Raw genomic sequence first — 20,119 nt, 5'->3', positions numbered from 1 at the left:
CGCTGGGTCTCACATATGGAAGGATCCCTGGCTCAGACATAGGCATAGAGCACAGGGGCTCTACTCCTCTCCAATCACAGGTGTGACGCTCCGGGTGTGACACGCGGTGGCGATAAAGCACGGTTTGACGACCTTCCCCTCTCCCATGTCACCGATTTGTGAGAACCCCGACTTTGCCCCAGGCTTGCAGTTAGAGAACTTTCACCGCTGGTACGGGGGGGGTTGTAGAAGAGTTGGTAGTCTGTTTGATGCAGACGGAATAATCCCTTTCGATCAGATGAGAGAGACATACGGACTCACGGAGGCAGACAGGCTGACGTACTATCAGGTTCGACATTGGGCACTCCAGTCAGCGGTCAGGCCCTTGATAGATAGAACACTCACGCCTTTTGAGAAATGGCTCCTGGTAAAGAAAGATGACAAGTGGGTGATATCGGAACTGTATAGACTCTTGCAAGGGGTGGCGCCGCCTTCCACGGCCAGAGGGCAGATGAGGTGGGAGGATGAGTTGGGGAGGGAGTTGACAGAGGAGGACTGGGAGAGTGTCCACTTTAGAGCACATCACACAGCTCACAACACGTCAGGGGCAGAGACAGTTTATAAGCTAGCTACATACTGGGATTATTCCCCGGTAAGGTTGCTTGCGTGGGATCCCTCTAAATCGGGGCTCTGCTGGAGGGGATGTGGCAACACGGGCACACTCGTACACCTGCTGTGGCACTGTCCCAAGCTTAACAGATATTGGAAGAGAATCCTTGATGATATAGATAGAGTATTCCATGTAGAGATTCCTAGACTACCGTCATATGTTATCCTGGGGTTGCCCAACCCTCTCACCTTCCCTCTTCGTTCGTTGAGAGGTCGGCAGATAGCCCTTGCTCTCAACGCAGCGCATGAGACGATACTAGCTCTATGGGGCTTGAACAGGGTCCTGAATTATACCTCCTGGCTCCATAAACTTTGGTTTATCCTAGCAATGGAGATACTAACCTTGGCGTCTAGGCAGAGGTCAGACAACGTCTCCAGGCTTTGGAGACCCTTCATTCAGATTCTTTCCATGGAATTCAGTGAACTGACTTGCCCTGCATATTTAAGAGTTCTGGGGCTATTTGAGGTATTGCTGGTCATACTCTATGTGTTTCAGACGCTCCCTCTGGCTCCGCCGCCGCATACCATAACAACGCTCCAGACGGCGATCTTGAAGTTGATATGGGAGCTGTCTTCTCAGGTGCTAACACACTACTAAATCATGAACCTCCTGAAAGACCCACACCGCTTCACCAGTAGTTAGAATGTGCCTGTCCCACAAACAAGAAATCCTCTAAATAATTGGTAACATGAACAAAACGAATCCTGAAGGTAAAAACCCATTGTAAAAAAAGTGAACCTCTAACAATCATCTGAATGTACTGACAGAGGTCTGACAGCTGATGTCCAAACTCTCTAGCTCAGACTGTGTTCCACAATTATTTACGAATGCAACGATGTCATCAATCAGTGCATATTTCATAGCTGTATCTTCTGCCAAAATGAAGTAGTTCACAGAACAACCTTATGACCAGAACAAATGATGAATGCCCCTGTACTCTCCCTTCTGATTCTTCGGAATCAACCTCAAGTAGGGTATTATCAATTCACGCAGTTCCCAAATTGGACTGCAACCCTACGTTACTTAATTTATTTTTGGTAACTTCTACTCACAACCTATGAATTTCATGAGGCAATAAGTAAGGACAGACTCAGTAAGTGAGTTCTAGGGTGGAATTAGAAACTTTAGAAAGATTTATTGCAAATATGAAAATGGGTAAAAAACAGAAATTGTGAAGTGCAGATGCATAAAGTCATTGCCATGAAGGCACTCAGCAATAAGGCAAATCGAAATAAAAGGCAAAATAAAAATTATTCTAAATTTCAATTGTACAGGAAAATCTGTAAAAAATCGGACAGCATCCCTAGTAGCACCCAAAAGATTATGACTCACCAGAAAGTAAAGCTACATTACAGAGAAAGTGCTAGAAAGTCTTCTTCGAGAAAACGTAATTTGGAAATAAATAAACATGACTTGCTTGTATACGTGCAGCAGAAACAATAAACAGTGAGTGTGCAAGGTGAGACATCCATTTTGAACAAGTTGCCATTGAGGCCTGGCTGAGGCCTAATCTGCATATACCAAGAAAATACACTTCAACAGGTCCTATCAAAACGGTTTCAAAACCAATTTCATCATATAAGCGTGCACATGTAGGTCTGAGTGATTAGAATTGTACACATTGTTAATACATAATTCTATGAATGCACAAAAACTTCAAAACGTTTGCTGCCTTCCTATTCAGCTACAAATTCTACCAATGTCACAACTTCTCTAAATTGTTTTAGGTAGCCATACCCTCACAGGCTGCTGACTTCTAACCCTTCTCAGCTGCCCTTGTCCTGCAAATGGCAAGTTTCTGAAACATAATAGCAATGGGTGCTTACCAGCACATTTGGCACAACTGTGTCACAATCTCCATTGAGCCCTGGTACACTTCTCCATGTTGCAAGCTCAGCACATCCCATTTTGTGGCAAGTGTTCTCTTCCAGTAATCTCCACCCCAAAGTGGGTGTGATACTCAAGAAAGGGCTTGCACACCATAGGTCAGGGGTCTCCAACAGGTAGCTCGGGAGCTACTGGTTGGTCGCCAATACCCTGGCAGAAGCTTTCTAAAGTTCAGCGCACCACAGTACTTAATTCAGAGGGTATACACTAGCTATATTAAAGAAGATAACTTTGGAATTAAAAGACAAGATTTTCTTTCATTGTGTTAACGCAAAATGTAAAGTACAGCGATAGAAAACCATGAATTTTCAGAAACTGGTATGCTGAGTTTTGTACACAAAAAGACTGAAAATTCAAAACATATTCAAACTGGTCTTTGAACAATTGTTCATACCGAGTTGTGGAGATTCATAGCATTTAGTATTTTGTGCCAGTGGGCACATACTGCTGTGACTGTTATGTGATTAATCATGCGAAGGGTTATTTTTTAATGAGAAAGCTTTTCCTTTCACTTCTGTTAGTAACCCAGTTTTATTCGTGGGGTGGTTGTTGCTCAACCACAATATCTAGTTTTAAATATCAACCAGCCCAAATATTGTATGCGTTATATAGCCTACCAAAACAACATTAAGCTAAGTGTTTAAAGATAGGAACAGTTTTATTTACGTTCTTTACTCAACATCTATTTATCTTGATGATCTACTTTGAAGATAAAAATCTTCAATGTCGATAGATGTGAAGTTTAGAATTGTAAATCTATATTAAAGGGATGGAGTTGGACTTTTGACACCGTAAATTATGCTGAGAAGACATATCTAAGGTTTATTAGAGAGTTCTAGGTGATTCTTGCTGACATTACTTAATAAGGTTCTTAACACAACAATAGAGTAACTGCAAAGTCTGCATTCTACTAGTCGAGCATCTTTATAGCTTTTATGTATAGACTGTCCATAATCCATGAAAACGCTCGGGATCGCTTTCGACCAACTGACATAGAGTTCAATAGAAGCCTTTATCAAAGTACTGTGACATTTTATTAATCTCTTGGGTAGGACAATGACTTCATTTGTGAAAGACTCTACCATGACGAACACTAAAGCTGTAAAGTGTAAACATTACTTTTGACTTTAGTTTAACCCCTTCGTTGCCAGGCCTTTTCCCCTCCTATGCCAAGCCTTTTTTGGCTATTTGTGGCAGTTCACGCTTAGGCCCTCATAACTTTTTGATCACATAAGCTACCCACACCAAATTTGCGTCCTTTTTTCCAACATCCTAGGGATTTTAGAGGTACCCAGACTTTGTGGGTTTCCCTGAAGGAGACCAAGAAATTAGCCAAAATACAGTGAAAATTCTGTTTTTTTCAAAAAAATGGGAAAAAAGGGCTGCAGAAGGCGGCTCGTGTTTTTTTCCCTGAAAATGGCATCAACAAAGGGTTTGCGGTGGTAAGATCACCTTCTTCCCAGCTTTCAGGAACAGGCAGACTTAAATTAGAAAACCCAATTTTTCAATACAATTTTGACATTTTACTGGGACATACCCCATTTTTACTATTTTTTGTGCTTTCAGCCTCCTTCCAGTTAGTGACCAAAGTGGGTAAGAAACCAATGCTGGATCCCAGAAAGCTAAACATTTCCGAAAAGTAGACACAATTCTGAATTCAGCAAGGGGTCATTTGTGTAGATCCTACAAGTGTTTCCTACAGAAAATAACAGCTGAAATAAACAATTATTGAAATTGAGGTGAAAAAAACAGCCATTTTTCTCCACGTTTTTCTCTGTAGCTTTTTCCTGCGATGTCAGCTTTTTGAAAACAATATACCGTTACGTCAGCTCGACTCTTCTGGTTATGGGGATATATAGGGCTTGTAGGTTCATCAAGAGCCCTAGGTACCCAGAGCCAATAAATGAGCTGCACCTTGCAATGGGTTTTTATTCTATACCGGGTATACAGCAATTTATTTGCTGAAATATAAAAAATGAAAAATAGGTATCAAGAAAACCTTTGCATTTCCAAAATGGCCACAAGATAAAGTATGGAGAAGCAGTGGTTATTTGCACATCTCTGAATTTTGGGGTGCCCATACTAGCATGTGAATTACAGGGCATTTCTCAAATAGACGTCTTTTTTACACACTGTCTTACATTTGGCAGGACAAAATGTAGAGAAAGACAAGGGGCAATAACACTTGTTTTGCTATTCTGTGTTCCCCCATGTCTCCCGATAAAAATGGTACCTCCCTTGCGTGGATAGGCCTAGCACCTGCGACAGGAAATGCCCCAAAACACACCGTGGACACATCACATTTTCACAAAGAAAACAGCTGTTTTTTGCAAAGTGCCTAGCTGTGGATTTTGGCCTCTAGCTCAGCTGGCACCTAGGGAAACTTAGCAAACCTGCGCAGTTTTGAAAACTAGACACCTAGAGGAATCCAAGATGGGGTAACCTGTGGGGCTCTGACCAGTTTCTGTTACCCAGAATCCTTTGCAAACCTCAACATTTGGCCAAAAAAACACTTTTTCCTCTCATTCCGGTGACAGAAAGTTCTGGAATCTGAGAGGAGCCACAAATTTCCTTCCACCTAGCATTCCCCTAAGTCTCCTGATAAAAATGGTACCTCACTTGTGGGGGTAGGCCTAGCGCCCGCGACAGGAAAAACCCCAAAACACAACATGGACACATCACATTTTCACAAAGAAAACAGAGCTGTTTTTTGCAAAGTGCCTAGCTGTGGATTTTGGCCTCTAGCTCAGCCAGCACCTAGGGAAACCTAGCAAACCTGAGCAGTTTTGAAAACTAGACACCTAGGGGGATCCAAGATGGGGTGACTTGTGGGGCTCTGACCAGGTTCTGTTACCCAGAATCCTTTGCAAACCTCAAAATTAGGCCAAAAAAACACTTTTTCCTCTCATTTCGGTGACAGAAAGTTCTGGAATCTGAGAGGAGCCACAAATTTCCTTCCACCCAGCATTCCCCCAAGTCTCCCGATAAAAATGGTACCTCACTTGTGGGGATAGGCCTAGCACCCGTGACAGGAAAAGCCCCAAAACACAATGTGGACACATCACATTTTCACAAAGAAAACAGCTGTTTTTTGCAAAGTGCCTAGCTGTGGATATTGGCTCTAGGGAAACCTAGCAAACCTGCGTAGTTTTGAAAACTAGACACCCAGGGGAATCCAAGATGGGGTAACTTGTGGGGCTCTGACCAGTTTCTGTTACCCAGAATCCTGTGCAAACCTCAAAGTTTGGCCACAAAAACACTTTTTCCTCTCATTCCGGTAAAAGAAAGTTCTGGAATCTGAGAAGAGCCACAAATTTCCTTCCACCCAACGTTCCCCCAAGTCTCCCGATAAAAATGGTACCTCACCTGTGTGGGTAGGCCTAGCGCCCAGAAAGGAAATGCCTGTAGGAGGCTGGCCTGGTTTGTAGTGGTACCAAGGGGTACTTACACTCTGCACCAGGTCCAGTTATCCCTTATTAGTGTAGAAGAGGTGTCTAGCAGCTTAGGCTGATAGAAAAGGGTAGCTTAGCAGAGCAGCTTAGGCTGAACTAGGAGACGTGTAAAGCTCCTACTATACCACTGGTGTCATATGCACAATATCATAAGAAAACACAATACACAGATATACTAAAAATAAAGGTACTTTATTTTTATGACAATATGCCAAAAGTATCTCAGTGAGTACCCTCAGTATGAGGATAGCAAATATACACAAGATATATGTACACAATACCAAAATTATGCAGTAATAGCAATAGAAAGCAATGCAAGCAATGTACAGTCGCAATAGATTGCAATGAGAGCACATAGGTATAGGGGCAACACAAACCATATACTCCAAAAGTGGAATGCGAATCACGAATGGACCCCAAACCTATGTGACCTTGTAGAGGGTCGCTGGGACTGTAAGAAAACAGTGAGGGTTAGAACAATAGCCCACCCCAAGACCCTGAAAAGTAGGTGTAAAGTGCACCTAAGTTCCCCAGAGAGCACAGAAGTCGTGATAGGGGAATTCTGCAAGGAAGACCAACACCAGCAATGCAACAACAATGGATTTCCAGACGAGAGAACCTGTGGAACAAGGGGACCAAGTCCAAGAGTCACACTCAAGTCATGAGTGGGCAGATGCCCAAGAAATGCCAGCTGAGGGTGCAAAGAAGCTGCCACTGGATGGTAGAAGCTGTGGATTCTGCAAGAACGAAGAGGACTAGGAACTTCCCCTTTGGAGGATGGATGTCCCACTTCGTGAAGAAGCTTGCAGAGGTGTTTCCGTGCAGAAAGACCGCAAACAAGCCTTGCTAGCTGCAAGGGTTGCGGTTAGGGTTTTTGGATGCTGCTGTGGCCCAGGAGGGACCAGGATGTCGCCAATTGCGTGAGGAGACAGAGGGGTCACCCAGCAAGACAAAGAGCCCTCTCAGAAGCAAGCAGCACCCGCAGAAGTGCTGGAACAGGCACTACAAAGAAGAGTGAACCGGAGCTCACCCAAAGTCACAAAAGAAGGTCCCACGACGCCGGAGGACAACTCAGGAGGTCGTGCACTGCAGGTTAGAGTGTCGGGGACCCAGGCTTGGCTGTGCACAAAGGAAATTCTGGAAGAGTGCACAGGAGCCGGAGCAGCTGCAAATCACGTGGTACCCAGCAATGCAGTCTGGCGTGGGGAGGCAAGGACTTACCTCCACCAAACTTGGACTGAAGAGTCACTGGACTGCGGGAGTCACTTGGACAGAGTTGCTGAGTTCCAGGGACCACACTCGTTGTGCTGAGAGGGGACCCAGAGGACCGGTGATGCAGTCTTTTGGTGCCTGCGGTTGCAGGGGGAAGATTCCGTCGACCCACGGGAGATTTCTTTGGAGCTTCTAGTGCAGAGAGGAGGCAGACTACCCCCACAGCATGCACCACCAGGAAAGCAGTAGAGAAGGCGGCTGGATCAGCGATACAAGGTTGCAGTAGTCATCTTTGCTACTTTGTTGCGGTTTTGCAGGCATCCAGAGCAGTCAGCGGTCGATTCCTTGGCAGAAGGTGAAGAGAGAGATGCAGAGGAACTCTGGTGAGCTCTTGCATTCGTTATCTAAAGAATTCCCCAAAGCAGAGACCCTAAATAGCCAGAAAAGGAGGTTTGGCTACTTAGGAAGGAGGATAGGCTAGCAACACAGGTAAGAGCCTGTCAGAAGGAGTCTCTGACGTCACCTGCTGGCCCTGGCCACTCAGAGCAGTCCAGTGTGCCAGCAGCACCACTGTTTCCAAGATGGCAGAGGTCTAGAGCACACTGGACGAGCTCTGGGCACCTCCCAGGGGAGGTGCAGGTCAGGGGAGTGGTCATTCCCCTTTCCTTTGTCCAGTTGCGCGCCAGAGCAGGGCTGGCGGATCCCTGAACCAGTGTAGACTGGCTTATACAGAGATGGGCACCATCTGTGCCCATCAAAGCATTTCCAGAGGCTGGGGGAGGCTACTCCTCCCCAGCCCTGACACCTTTTTCCAAAGGGAGAGGGTGTAACACCCTCTCTCTGAGGAAGTCCTTTGTTCTGCCTTCCTGGGACAAGCCTGGCTGGACCCCAGGAGGGCAGAAACCTGTCTAAGGGGTTGGCAGCAGCAGCAGCTGCAGTGAAACCCCGGGAAAGGTAGTTTGGCAGTACCCGGGTCTGTGCTAGAGACTCGGGGGATCATGGAATTGTCTCCCCAATGCCAGAATGGCATTGGGGTGACAATTCCATGATCTTAGACATGTTACATGGCCATGTTCGGAGTTACCATTGTGACGCTATACATATGTAGTGACATATGTATAGTGCACGCGTGTAATGGTGTCCCCGCACTCACAAAGTCCGGAGAATTTGCCCTGAACAATGTGGGGGCACCTTGGCTAGTGCCAGGGTGCCCACACACTAAGTAACTTAGCACCCAACCTTTACCAGGTAAAGGTTAGACATGTAGGTGACTTATAAGTTACTTAAGTGCAGTGGTAAATGGCTGTGAAATAACGTGGACGTTATTTCATTCAGGCTGCAATGGCAGGCCTGTGTTAGAATTGTCAGAGCTTCCTATGGGTGGCAAAAGAAATGCTGCAGCCCATAGGGATCTCCTGGAACCCCAATACCCTGGGTACCTCAGTACCGTATACTAGGGAATTATAAGGGTGTTCCAGTATGCCAATATGAATTGGTGAAATTGGTCACTAGCCTGTTAGTGACAATTTGTAAAGAGAGAGCATAACCACTGAGGTTCTGGTTAGCAGAGCCTCATTGAGACAGTTAGGCATCAAACAGGGAACACATACATATAGGCCACAAACTTATGAGCACTGGGGTCCTGGCTAGCAGGGTCCCAGTGATACATAACAAACATACTGGAAACATAGGGTTTTCACTATGAGCACTGGGTGCTGGCTAGCAGGATCCCAGTGAGACAGTGAAAACACCTAACATATACTCACAAACAGGCCAAAAGTGGGGGTAACAAGGCTAGAAAGAGGCTACTTTCTCACACAATCCCCCCCCCCCCAAACGAAGGACAATAAGGCTAACCTTGGCCTGTTGAGACTTTATTGTCTAAGTGGTGATAAGTAGAGAGTAGCTCTGCAATATACTGGTTACTCCCTTTATCATCCACTATATGGTTACTTCCCTGTGGGGATGTAAACCACCCTGTTTGAAGTTTTTTAGCTAAGCAACAATGTGAAGATATATTTTCAGAGTTTCTATCAGTAAGTTTTAGTTTAGAGCAGTGGGAATTGTCCACTGAACCTATTTGTAGTGATGAAAATGCCAGACAGGGATGCTGTCTCAGTAAAGCCATAGCTGGGCAAAAACTTTGTCCATATGGCTGGAAGAGTGAACAGGGATGCTGTTTCTCTTTAGTTGGAGGAGGGCAGGGATGCTGTCCTATGAGCTCCACACTAGGGCAGGGATGCTGTCCTAAGTGTTGTGAGGCAGTGCAGGGTTTCTGCACTAAAGTTTCTCTGGGAGGGTTGGAGGGATGCTCCATGTTAACTAAAATGGTGCTCTTTTTCTCACCAATATGAGATATCCCACAGAGAGGTACTTCCACCTCAGGAAGTACAGCGATGCTAGCTGATGGTTCCCTTGGAACAGGTGCCACCCCATGAGAGGTTTCTCCCACCACAGGAATGGTATCCTGAATGGCAGGGTGGTTAGGGGATACTGTGATATCCTTTTTACCTGTTGTTGGAGAGGGATCCTGAGTTTTCAGGCCTTCTCTCCTTTGCTTTTTCATTTCAGTAGAAATGAGAGGGAACAATTCCTCAGGGATACCCAGCATGGCTGCATGGGTATAAAACTCTACATCAGCCCATCCTGAGGCCTCTAGGTCATTACCTAAGAGACAGTCTACATGTAAGCTAGGTGATACTACCACCTGCTTAGGGCCAGTTACTCCACTCCAACTAAGCTGAACTATAGCTAAGGGAAGAAACTTAGTGGAGTTATGGGCATCAATAATCTTATACTGTTGTCCAGTGATGTGTTGTTCAGGAGCCACAAGGTTTTCAGTCACCAAAGTGATACTGGCACCTGTGTCCCTGTAGGCCTGGACCTCAACACCATTTATTGAATCTGTCTGCCTGTACTTATCCATTGTAAGGGGACAAGCAGCCAGTGTGGCAAGGCCAATGCCACTAGGTGTGACAGAAACTGTCTTGGGACTGACTACCCCAGTTTCTATGATGGACCCATAAGTGAACCCAACTACACCCTTAGTTGGACTGTTGCCAGCAGTCCCACCACTATTACCACTACTGCTAGGGGCACTAGAGCTTGGTGTATCAGTGGTGGTAGGCTCGGAGGGGTTTACCTGGACAGGACTTATCCCCTGGCCTATGGCCTCTGTTTTTACACACAAAACAAAAAGCACCAAGGCTTTTTAATGTGTGCAGGTTGTGAAGAAGATGAATAATTTGTTTTATCTCCACCCCCTGAAGAGTGTTTAGGATTTGAAGAAGGATCTTTGGTTTTACCCTTATCCCCATGCTTATCCTGAGATTTCTCACCATCTTTCTTCTTGCCATCCTTGTCACCACCTGTATGAACTTTTCTGTTCACTCTTGTTCTGACCCATTTGTCTGCCTTCTTTCCCAATTCTTGGGGAGAGGTCAGATCTGAGTCCACTAGATATTGGTGTAACAAATCAGACACACAGTTATTAAGAATATGCTCTCTCAGGATCAAGTTATACAGGCTTTCATAGTCAGAAACTTTACTGCCATGTAACCACCCCTCCAAGGCCTTCACTGAATGGTCAACAAAGTCTACCCAGTCTTGTGAAGACTCCTTTTTGGTTTCTCTGAACTTAATCCTGCACTGTTCAGTGGTTAAGCCATAACCATTCAGGAGTGCATTCTTTAAAACTGTAAAATTATTGGCATCACTTTCCTTCACAGTAAGGACCCTATCCCTACCCTTTCCACTGAAAGATAGCCATAGGATAGCAGTCCACTGCCTTTGAGGGACCCCCTGTACAACACAGGCCCTCTCAAGTGCAGCAAACCACTTGTTAATGTCATCCCCCTCCTTATAAGGGGGAACTATCTTGTGCAGATTCCTAGAATCATGCTCTTTCACAGGATTACTATCTGTAATACTGCTCCTGCCACCATGGGGTCCAAACCCCAACCTCTGCCTTTCTTTTTCTAAGTCTAAAGTTTCCCTGTCTAGAGCCAGCTGTTGCTGTTTAAGCTTCAGCCTGGACTCTTCCACTCTCAATCTATTGAGTTCCCTTTCTAACATTCTGTCATCAGGGTGGGTGGGTTGGGCATGCTTTGACACAGAAGAATGGTGTGAATGAACAGAGGAAGACCTGTCCCTAACAGTTGGCACCCAAACAACCTGGCCTAAAGGAGTGACATCCCTACTGTGATGAGAGCTCACATTAGTACCAGCCATGCTAGGGGGTCTGCTAAGGGGCAGGTTGGCAAGAATACAATCTAACATTCTTACTGGGGCTACCCCAGAGTCAGAGTGTGAACCATCAGCTAATCTGTCACCTGATGTGCCAGCTATGGCCTTATCATGTTCAATGAGCATATTAACCAACAATTCTCTAGAGGGATTCTTCCCTACCCCTAAACCTCTATCAATGCAGAAACTCCTTGCACCTTTCCAGCTAAGGTGGTCATAAGCAGTGCTGGTCAGATCCAGAGTTTGACCTGTACCAGACATGATAGAAAAAGGTTTAAGGGACAGAAAAAGAAAGAAAAAGTTTCAGAACTTTTTAAGGAAACAGAAAAAAACTTTTTCAACTTTTAAGAACTTTTTGAAAGTTTTAGAGGTACTTTTCAGCACTTAGCAATAGAGTAAGAGGAGAAAAGCAAAACTTTTTGGTTAGGTGTACATACACTGAACTTGTTTTGTATATTTTTCTCTTATGAAAAGTACAAAATGACAAAGTGGTAAGTAGTTGCAAGTACTTATCCCACCGCTGCACGACCAATGTAGGAGGCTGGCCTGGTTTGTAGTGGTACCAAGGGGTACTTACACTCTGCACCAGGTCCAGTTATCCCTTATTAGTGTAGAAGAGGTGTCTAGCAGCTTAGGCTGATAGAAAAGGGTAGCTTAGCAGAGCAGCTTAGGCTGAACTAGGAGACGTGTAAAGCTTCTACTATACCACTGGTGTCATATGCACAGTATCATAAGAAAACACAATACACAGATATACTAAAAATAAAGGTACTTTATTTTTATGACAATATGCCAAAAGTATCTCAGTGAGTACCCTCAGTATGAGGATAGCAAATATACACAAGATATATGTACACAATACCAAAATTATGCAGTAATAGCAATAGAAAGCAATGCAAGCAATGTACAGTCACAATAGATTGCAATGTGAGCACATAGGTATAGGGGCAACACAAACCATATACTCCAAAAGTGGAATGCGAATCACGAATGGACCCCAAACCTATGTGACCTTGTAGAGGGTCGCTGGGACTGTAAGAAAACAGTGAGGGTTAGAACAATAGCCCACCCCAAGACCCTGAAAAGTAGGTGTAAAGTGCACCTAAGTTCCCCAGAGAGCACAGAAGTCGTGAGAGGGGAATTCTGCAAGGAAGACCAACACCAGCAATGCAACAACGATGGGTTTCCAGACAAAAGAACCTGTGGAACAAGGGGACCAAGTCCAAGAGCCACACTCAAGTCGTGAGTGGGCAGATGCCCAAGAAATGCCAGCTGAGGGTGCAAAGAAGCTGCCACCAGATGGTAGAAGCTGTGGATTCTGCAAGAACGAAGAGGACTAGGAACTTCCCCTTTGGAGGATGGATGTCCCATGTCATGAAGAAGCTTTCAGAGGTGTTTCCATGCAGAAAGACCACAAACAAGCCTTGCTAGCTGCAAGGGTTGCGGTTAGGGTTTTTGGATGCTGCTGTGGCCCAAGAGGGACCAGGATGTCGCCAATTGTGTGAGGAGACAGAGGGAGCGCCCAGCAAGACAAGGAGCCCTCTCAGAAGCAAGCAGCACCCGCAGAAGTGCCGGAACAGGCACTACGAAGAAGAGTGAACCTGAGCTCACCCGAAGTCACGAAAGAAGGTCCCACGACGCCGGAGGACAACTCAGGAGGTCATGCACTGCAGGTTAGAGTGTTGGGGACCCAGGCTTGGCTGTGCACAAAGGAAATCCTGGAAGAGTGCACAGGAGCCGGAGCAGCTGCAAATCACGTGGTACCCAGCAATGCAGTCTGGCGTGGGGAGGCAAGGACTTACCTCCACCAAACTTGGACTGAAGAGTCACTGGATTGTGGGAGTCACTTGGACAGAGTTGCTGAGTTCCAGGGACCACGCTCGTCGTGCTGAGAGGGGACCCAGAGGACCGGTGATGCAGTCTTTTGGTGCCTGCGGTTGCAGGGGGAAGATTCCGTCGACCCACTGGAGATTTCTTTGGAGCTTCTAGTGCAGAGAGGAGGCAGACTACTCCCACAGCATGCACCACCAGGAAAGCAGTCGAAAAGGCGGCTGGATCAGCGATACAAGGTTGCAGTAGTCGTCTTTGCTACTTTGTTGTGGTTTTGCAGGCATCCAGAGCAGTCAGCGGTCGATTCCTTGGCAGAAGGTGAAGAGAGAGATGAAGAGGAACTCTGGTGAGCTCTTGCATTCGTTATCTAAAGAATTCCCCAAAGCAGAGACCCTAAATAGCCAGAAAAGGAGGTTTGGCTACTTAGGAAGGAGGATAGGCTAGCAACACAGGTAAGAGCCTATCAGAAGGAGTCTCTGACGTCACCTGCTGGCCCTGGCCACTCAGAGCAGTCCAGTATGCCAGCAGCACCTCTGTTTCCAAGATGGCAGAGGTCTGGAGCACACTGGAGGAGCTCTGGGCACCTCCCAGGGAAGGTGCAGGTCAGGGGAGTGGTCACTCCCCTTTCCTTTGTCCAGTTTCGCGCCAGAGCAGGGCTGGGGGATCCCTGAACCGGTGTAGACTGGCTTATGCAGAGATGGGCACCATCTGTGCCCATCAAAGCATTTCCAGAGGCTGGGGGAGGCTACTCCTCCCCAGCCCTGACACCTTTTTCCAAAGGGAGAGGGTGTAACACCCTCTCTCTGAGGAAGTCCTTTCTTCTGCCTTCCTGGGCCAAGCCTGGCTGGACCCCAGGAGGGCAGAAACCTGTCTGAGGGGTTGGCAGCAGCAGCAGCTGCAGTGAAACCCCGGGAAAGGTAGTTTGGCAGTACCCGGGTCTGTGCTAGAGATTCGGGGGATAGACATGTTACATGGCCATGTTCGGAGTTACCATTGTGACGCTATACATATGTAGTGACATATGTATAGTGCACGCGTGTAATGGTGTCCCCGCACTCACAAAGTCCGGGGAATTTGCCCTGAACAATGTGGGGGCACCTTGGCTAGTGCCAGGGTGCCCACACACTAAGTAACTTAGCACCCAACCTTTACCAGGTAAAGGTTAGACATGTAGGTGACTTATAAGTTACTTAAGTGCAGTGGTAAATGGCTGTGAAATAACGTGGACGTTATTTCACTCAGGCTGCAATGGCAGGCATGTGTAAGAATTGTCAAAGCTCCCTATGGGTGGCAAAAGAAATGCTGCAGCCCATAGGGATCTCCTGGAACCCCAATACCCTGGGTACTTCAGTACCATATACTAGGGAATTATAAGGGTGTTTCAGTATGCCAATGTGAATTGGTGAAATTGGTCACTAGCCTGTTAGTGACAATTTGTAAAGAGAGAGCATAACCACTGAGGTTCTGGTTAGCAGAGCCTCAGTGAGGCATCACACAGGGAACACATACATATAGGCCACAAACTTATGAGCACTGGACTGGGGTCCTGGCTAGCAGGGTCCCAGTGACACATAACAAACATACTGGAAACATAGGGTTTTCACTATGAGCACTGGGTGCTGGCTAGCAGGATCCCAGTGAGACAGTGAAAACACCTAACATATACTCACAAACAGGCCAAAAGTGGGGGTAACAAGGTTAGAAAGAGGCAACTTTCTCACAATGCCCCAAAACACAACATGGACACATCACATTTTTCCACAGAAAACAGAGGTGTTTTTTACAAACTGCCTACCTGTGGCTTTTGGCCCTAGCTCAGCCGGAACATGGGGAAACCTAGGAAACCAGCAATTTTTTTTAAACTAGACACCTAGGGGAATCCAAGATGGGGTGACTTGTGGGGCTCTGACCAGGTTCTGTTACCCAGAATCCTTTGCAAACCTCAAAATGTGGCCAAAAAAACACTTTTTCCTCTCATTTCGGTGACAGAAAGTTCTGGAATCTGAGAGGAGCCACAAATTTCCTCCCACCCAGCGTTCCCCCACGTCTCCCGATAAAAATGGTACCTCACTTGTGTGGGTAGGCCTAGCGCCCGCGAAAGGAAAAGCCCCAAAACACAACGTGGACACATCACATTTTTCCACAGAAAACAGAGGTGTTTTTTACAAACTGCCTACCTGTGGATTTTGGCCTCTAGCCCAGCCGGCAGCTGGGGAAACCTAGCAAACCAGCGCATTGTTGAAAACTAGACACCTAGGGGAATCCAAGATGGGGTGACTTATGGGGCTCTGACCAGGTTCTGTTACCCAGAATCCTTTGCAAACCTCAAAATCTGGCCCAAAAAATACTTTTACCTCTCATTTCGGTGACGGAAAGTTCTGGAATCTGAGAGGAGCCACAAATGTCCTTCCACCCAGCGTTCCCCCAAGTCTCCTGATAGAAATGGTACCTCACTTGTGGGGGTGGGCCAGGTGCCTGCAACAAAAAAAGGCCAAAAACTTGTAGAGATTAAGGGGAAGCACAGCGAGTTGATAATCACATATTTTTCTTTTATACATCTTTTAGGCTGACTCTGCTTTGGGGACCCATGCAAGTGAGGTATCATTTTACTTGGGGGACTGAGGGGAACGCTGTGTTATAGGAAATTTGTGCCTCAGCGGTGATCCTACAAAGGCAAGTGAGGAAAATATGCTTTTATTATGCAAATTGTGAGGTTTGCCGAGGAGTCTGGGTAAGAAAATGTTGGGGGATCCAGGCAAGCCACATCTCCTTGGACTCCTTGGGGTGTCTATTTTTAAAACATGTCCGGGTCTGGTAGGTTTCCCTAGATGAAGGCCGCAGCCGGGACCAAAACTATAAGTGCCCTCCCCCCAAAAACAGGTAGTTTTGCAATAGATCATTTTGGTGTGTTCACATACTTATGTGATGTTCCAAACACTAAAATTGTGAAAAGAAGCGCACTTAGGTTATGTTAAAAAGACCCCTCACCCATCAACTAAGTTGGTGGCATGCCTCATCATCGGGGTCCCACCCGAGGCACCTAGCATGTCACAGGTGTGCTGTGACGCCTGATTACAGCGGTGCAGGTTTTGTCATTTTTACCACACATACTGGTTGGATTTGGCACGAGGGTGAGTGATGGTTTAGTGGATCAAATTTTATTAACAAGAGATTTCACAAAAATTAAATGCACTGTTAATAACTGAAAGGCCAAAAAACTGAACCAATGACTCACAGCTCGTGAGCTGTAAAGCCACGGCAAGGCACCAACCGCTTTACAGTCCATTCACACACCTTTCATACATGACATGCACAAGACCATTCACGCCGCCAGCCACGGGCCCAGCACATTACAACACTCGCATCGAAAGACAGCGCCACTCAAGGGCCCATCACTTACATACGCACAAATGCCTGATACAGCAATCACACCAGCTGATGGGAGTGTGTGGACTGGTGTTTGGCTGACAGTGTGTTGCAGTAGCCAACAGCAAGTCAATATGTACACCGTCAGCCAAGCGCCACTCCACACACAATGGCATCACTTTTTTTTTTTCACAAAGAAACCACTAACTAATTAGAAATATTTACAAAACTACAAACACAAAAGCTCTAACTAAGTACATGACCGAAATGCCAACCATGAAACTGAACACATGAAAATACAAAACAGGCAGTTTACACTCCTGGTTGTTCCCAGTAATTCTTCTGGGTGTGGTAATTCTTAAAACAACCACCCACACACAGCCCAGGCTTTGAAGGACAATCTGGGCAGTACATTCGAGTCTCCCTCCGGATACCTCTTCGAAAACACACTCTACATTTCTTAGCTGGAAAGTCTTTTTTGGGTGTGGGAGGAATGTGCTCAGCAAAGTGGTGATCTTTCAATCTAGCCACATCCTCCACCACTGCTCCTCTAGGAACTCTGGCCTGTTCCACCACAATAAGGCTCTCCATCACTGACTCCTGAATTTTCACAAATGTCATCTTTGACTCTGGAGACCTATCCTTAAACACAAAAAAAGCATTAAAAGTTGCTAAGTGGACGAGGTAAATTGCTAACTTCTTATACCAAATGTAAGACTTACGAATAGCAGTATAGGGTTCCAATCTTTGATCAACTCTATCCACACCTCCCATGTGCTTATTATAATCTAAAATGCACACAGGTTTGCGCACTTCAGCAACCTGGCCCCAAACAGTCACAGGGGAAGTACTCTTATCATGGATGGTACTTATCATGTAGACATCCCTCCTGTCTGAAAATTTCAAAGCTAGCAGCTCATCATTCCGCAAGGCACTGCACTGTCCCCTCTCAAGTTTTTTAACAGACAAGGTCCCTTGGATAGCCTTTCCAGTTACAACAAATTGTGCCACAAGCAACAGTGACTACTCTAAACAATTCCTTGAACAACTGCAATACAGTGTAGAAGTTATCTACATACAAATGGTGACCTTTGTTGAATAGTTGTCTACCAAGTTCCCACACAATTTTCTCAGTAACTCCAAAAGTGGGAGGACAACCAGGGGGGGTCAATACTGGAATCCCTACCGGTGTAGACACGGAAATTATACACATATCCTGTGCTACTTTCAGACAGCATATACAATTTAATTCCATATCGTGCCCTCTTGCTAGGAATGTACTGCCTAAAAAACAAACGACCCTTGAAGAGGACCAAAGGCTCGTCCACAGCTATTTCTATGCCTGGAACATAGACCTCTGAAAAACGATCTACAAAATGATCAAGGACAGGCCTAATCTTAAAAAGACGGTCAGAGTCAGGGTGATCTTGTGGCAAGGCTAATGCATTGTCAATAAAATGCAGCATCCTAAGAAGAAGCAAATATCGATTACGACTCAGGGTTGCAGGAAATATAGCTGTTGCCATCAAGGGACTAGTAGACCAATAAGAAGCCAGTGACGGCTTCCTTATCAACCCCATCAAAAGAGTCAAACCCAAAAACCTTTTAATCTCCTCCAAATTTGTGGGAATCCACTGGGTAGCTCTAGAGTGTGGCCTAAGTCTAGCAGCATTGTGCCTCAAATACTGCTACACATACAAATTAGTCTGCTCAACAATCTCTTCCAAAAACACATCATCCACAAATAACTCAAAGAAATTGACAGGCAAAAAGTTCTCTGTATTGACTCTACACCCCGGGAGACCAGTAAAGGCAGGCAACTCTGTCTGCTCCATGTTTGGGGCAACCCAGAGTTCAGGTCTTCTAACGGGAAACCTTTCAGCCCCAGGTTGCTGCACTAATGGCACACAAGTGTCCTCCTCTAAAACAGGCTCTTCATCTGCACTAAGTGCGGCTTCCTTATCAGAAGATTCCTCTCTGACAGAAACGTCACTGCCAGAATCTCTCACTTCCTCCTCTGCCACAGTTGCAGAGTCCGTCTCATAATCATGATCAGATAATGACTCAAAAGGCATGCCAACCACCTGCTGAGCGGTAATCCTGCAGGCTAGCCATGATCTTTCCTACGAAACTTAACTGGACAAATGCTCCACCAACAACCAGCACTGTGTAAGATAAGTTATAAAGTGTAGCTTTATTAGTAAGAGTTATAAACTCAAAAACTATACCGCTCACTTGCCTGAAAAAGCTTGAATCACCAGCAACTACTCTGCACAGACACAGCAATCACCAATGATATCCCACTAAAAAGAAAGAAAGAAAAGCAAATTAGAAATAAGACAACACAAATATCATTGTGCACAAATCTAAGGACAATTTCACACAAACCTGCATTTAGTACACCACCTACAAACATGTCATTCATGCATGGCAACAATACTCCTTTGGAGTAAATTGTTTTGACTTACCTAAAACATACAACTATGCAAACCGCAGGTCAACCACCACCAAAACCACAAGGAGCCACAGCAAAGAAAGCAAAAGCTTTGAACTAGAACAAAAAGGAGGATTTTTTTTAATCACAAATGCAAATACTTCATCAGTTGACAAACATCCCACCATCAAGCATTTAGAAATTGGTGCCTAAGTGGATTCTGCCATAGAGGCAAATGGGCCTACTAAAAAATAGGCCTATCTGCCCCAAGTAGGGCAGAAAATACCTTTAGTAGTGTGTCACCACGGGGAGCGACCCTTGCCCAAGGAGACACCCCCCAAACAAAAACAAAACACACACACACTATCCCTGGTGTCTAAGTGGCTTCTGCCCCCATGGGGACAATGGGCCTAAAAATAATAGGCCGATCTGTCCCCAAGGGGGGCAGAAATGGGCTTGGTACACGTGCCCCCAAAGGGGGGGCGACCATTGCCCAGGGGGCCACCCCCCCATCCACTAACACACACTATCCCTGGTGCCTAAGTGGCTTCTGCCCCACTTGGGGTCAGATGAGCCTAAAATAAATAGGCCCATCTGCCCCCCTTGGTGCGCAGAAATGGCCAACAGTTCAATGGCCCCCTTGGGGGGGCGCCCCTTGCCCAAGGGGACGCCACCCCACATAAATAAACATATTTAAAAAATTCCTGGCGTTATAGTGGTTTCTGCCCCCCTTAGGTTACGTCTGCGGCACAGAAGCAGTTAAGACATGCTTGCTTTAAGGAGATATAGTTATATGATACAGTTATACTAAAGAATTATAATTAATTGTGTTTTTTTTAAGTTTTAAACAGGTGCATATACTAAAGAATTATAATTAATTGTGTTTTTTTAAAGTTTTAAACAGGTGCATCACTAAGTAAATTTGTATTATAAAGCGATCCAATATAATTTGCCTTTTCAAACATCCTCAATTCGGCACGTGGACCAAAACAATGTTGGCAAAGTTTTTCCTATTACAAATCTCACAAATGTAACCTATTGTTT

This window comes from Pleurodeles waltl, chromosome 1_2 (assembly GCF_031143425.1).
Source record: "Pleurodeles waltl isolate 20211129_DDA chromosome 1_2, aPleWal1.hap1.20221129, whole genome shotgun sequence".
NCBI classification, from domain to species: Eukaryota; Metazoa; Chordata; class Amphibia; order Caudata; family Salamandridae; genus Pleurodeles; species Pleurodeles waltl.
The sequence above is the reverse complement of the archived record's forward strand: the minus strand, read 5'-3'. Positions refer to the sequence as shown.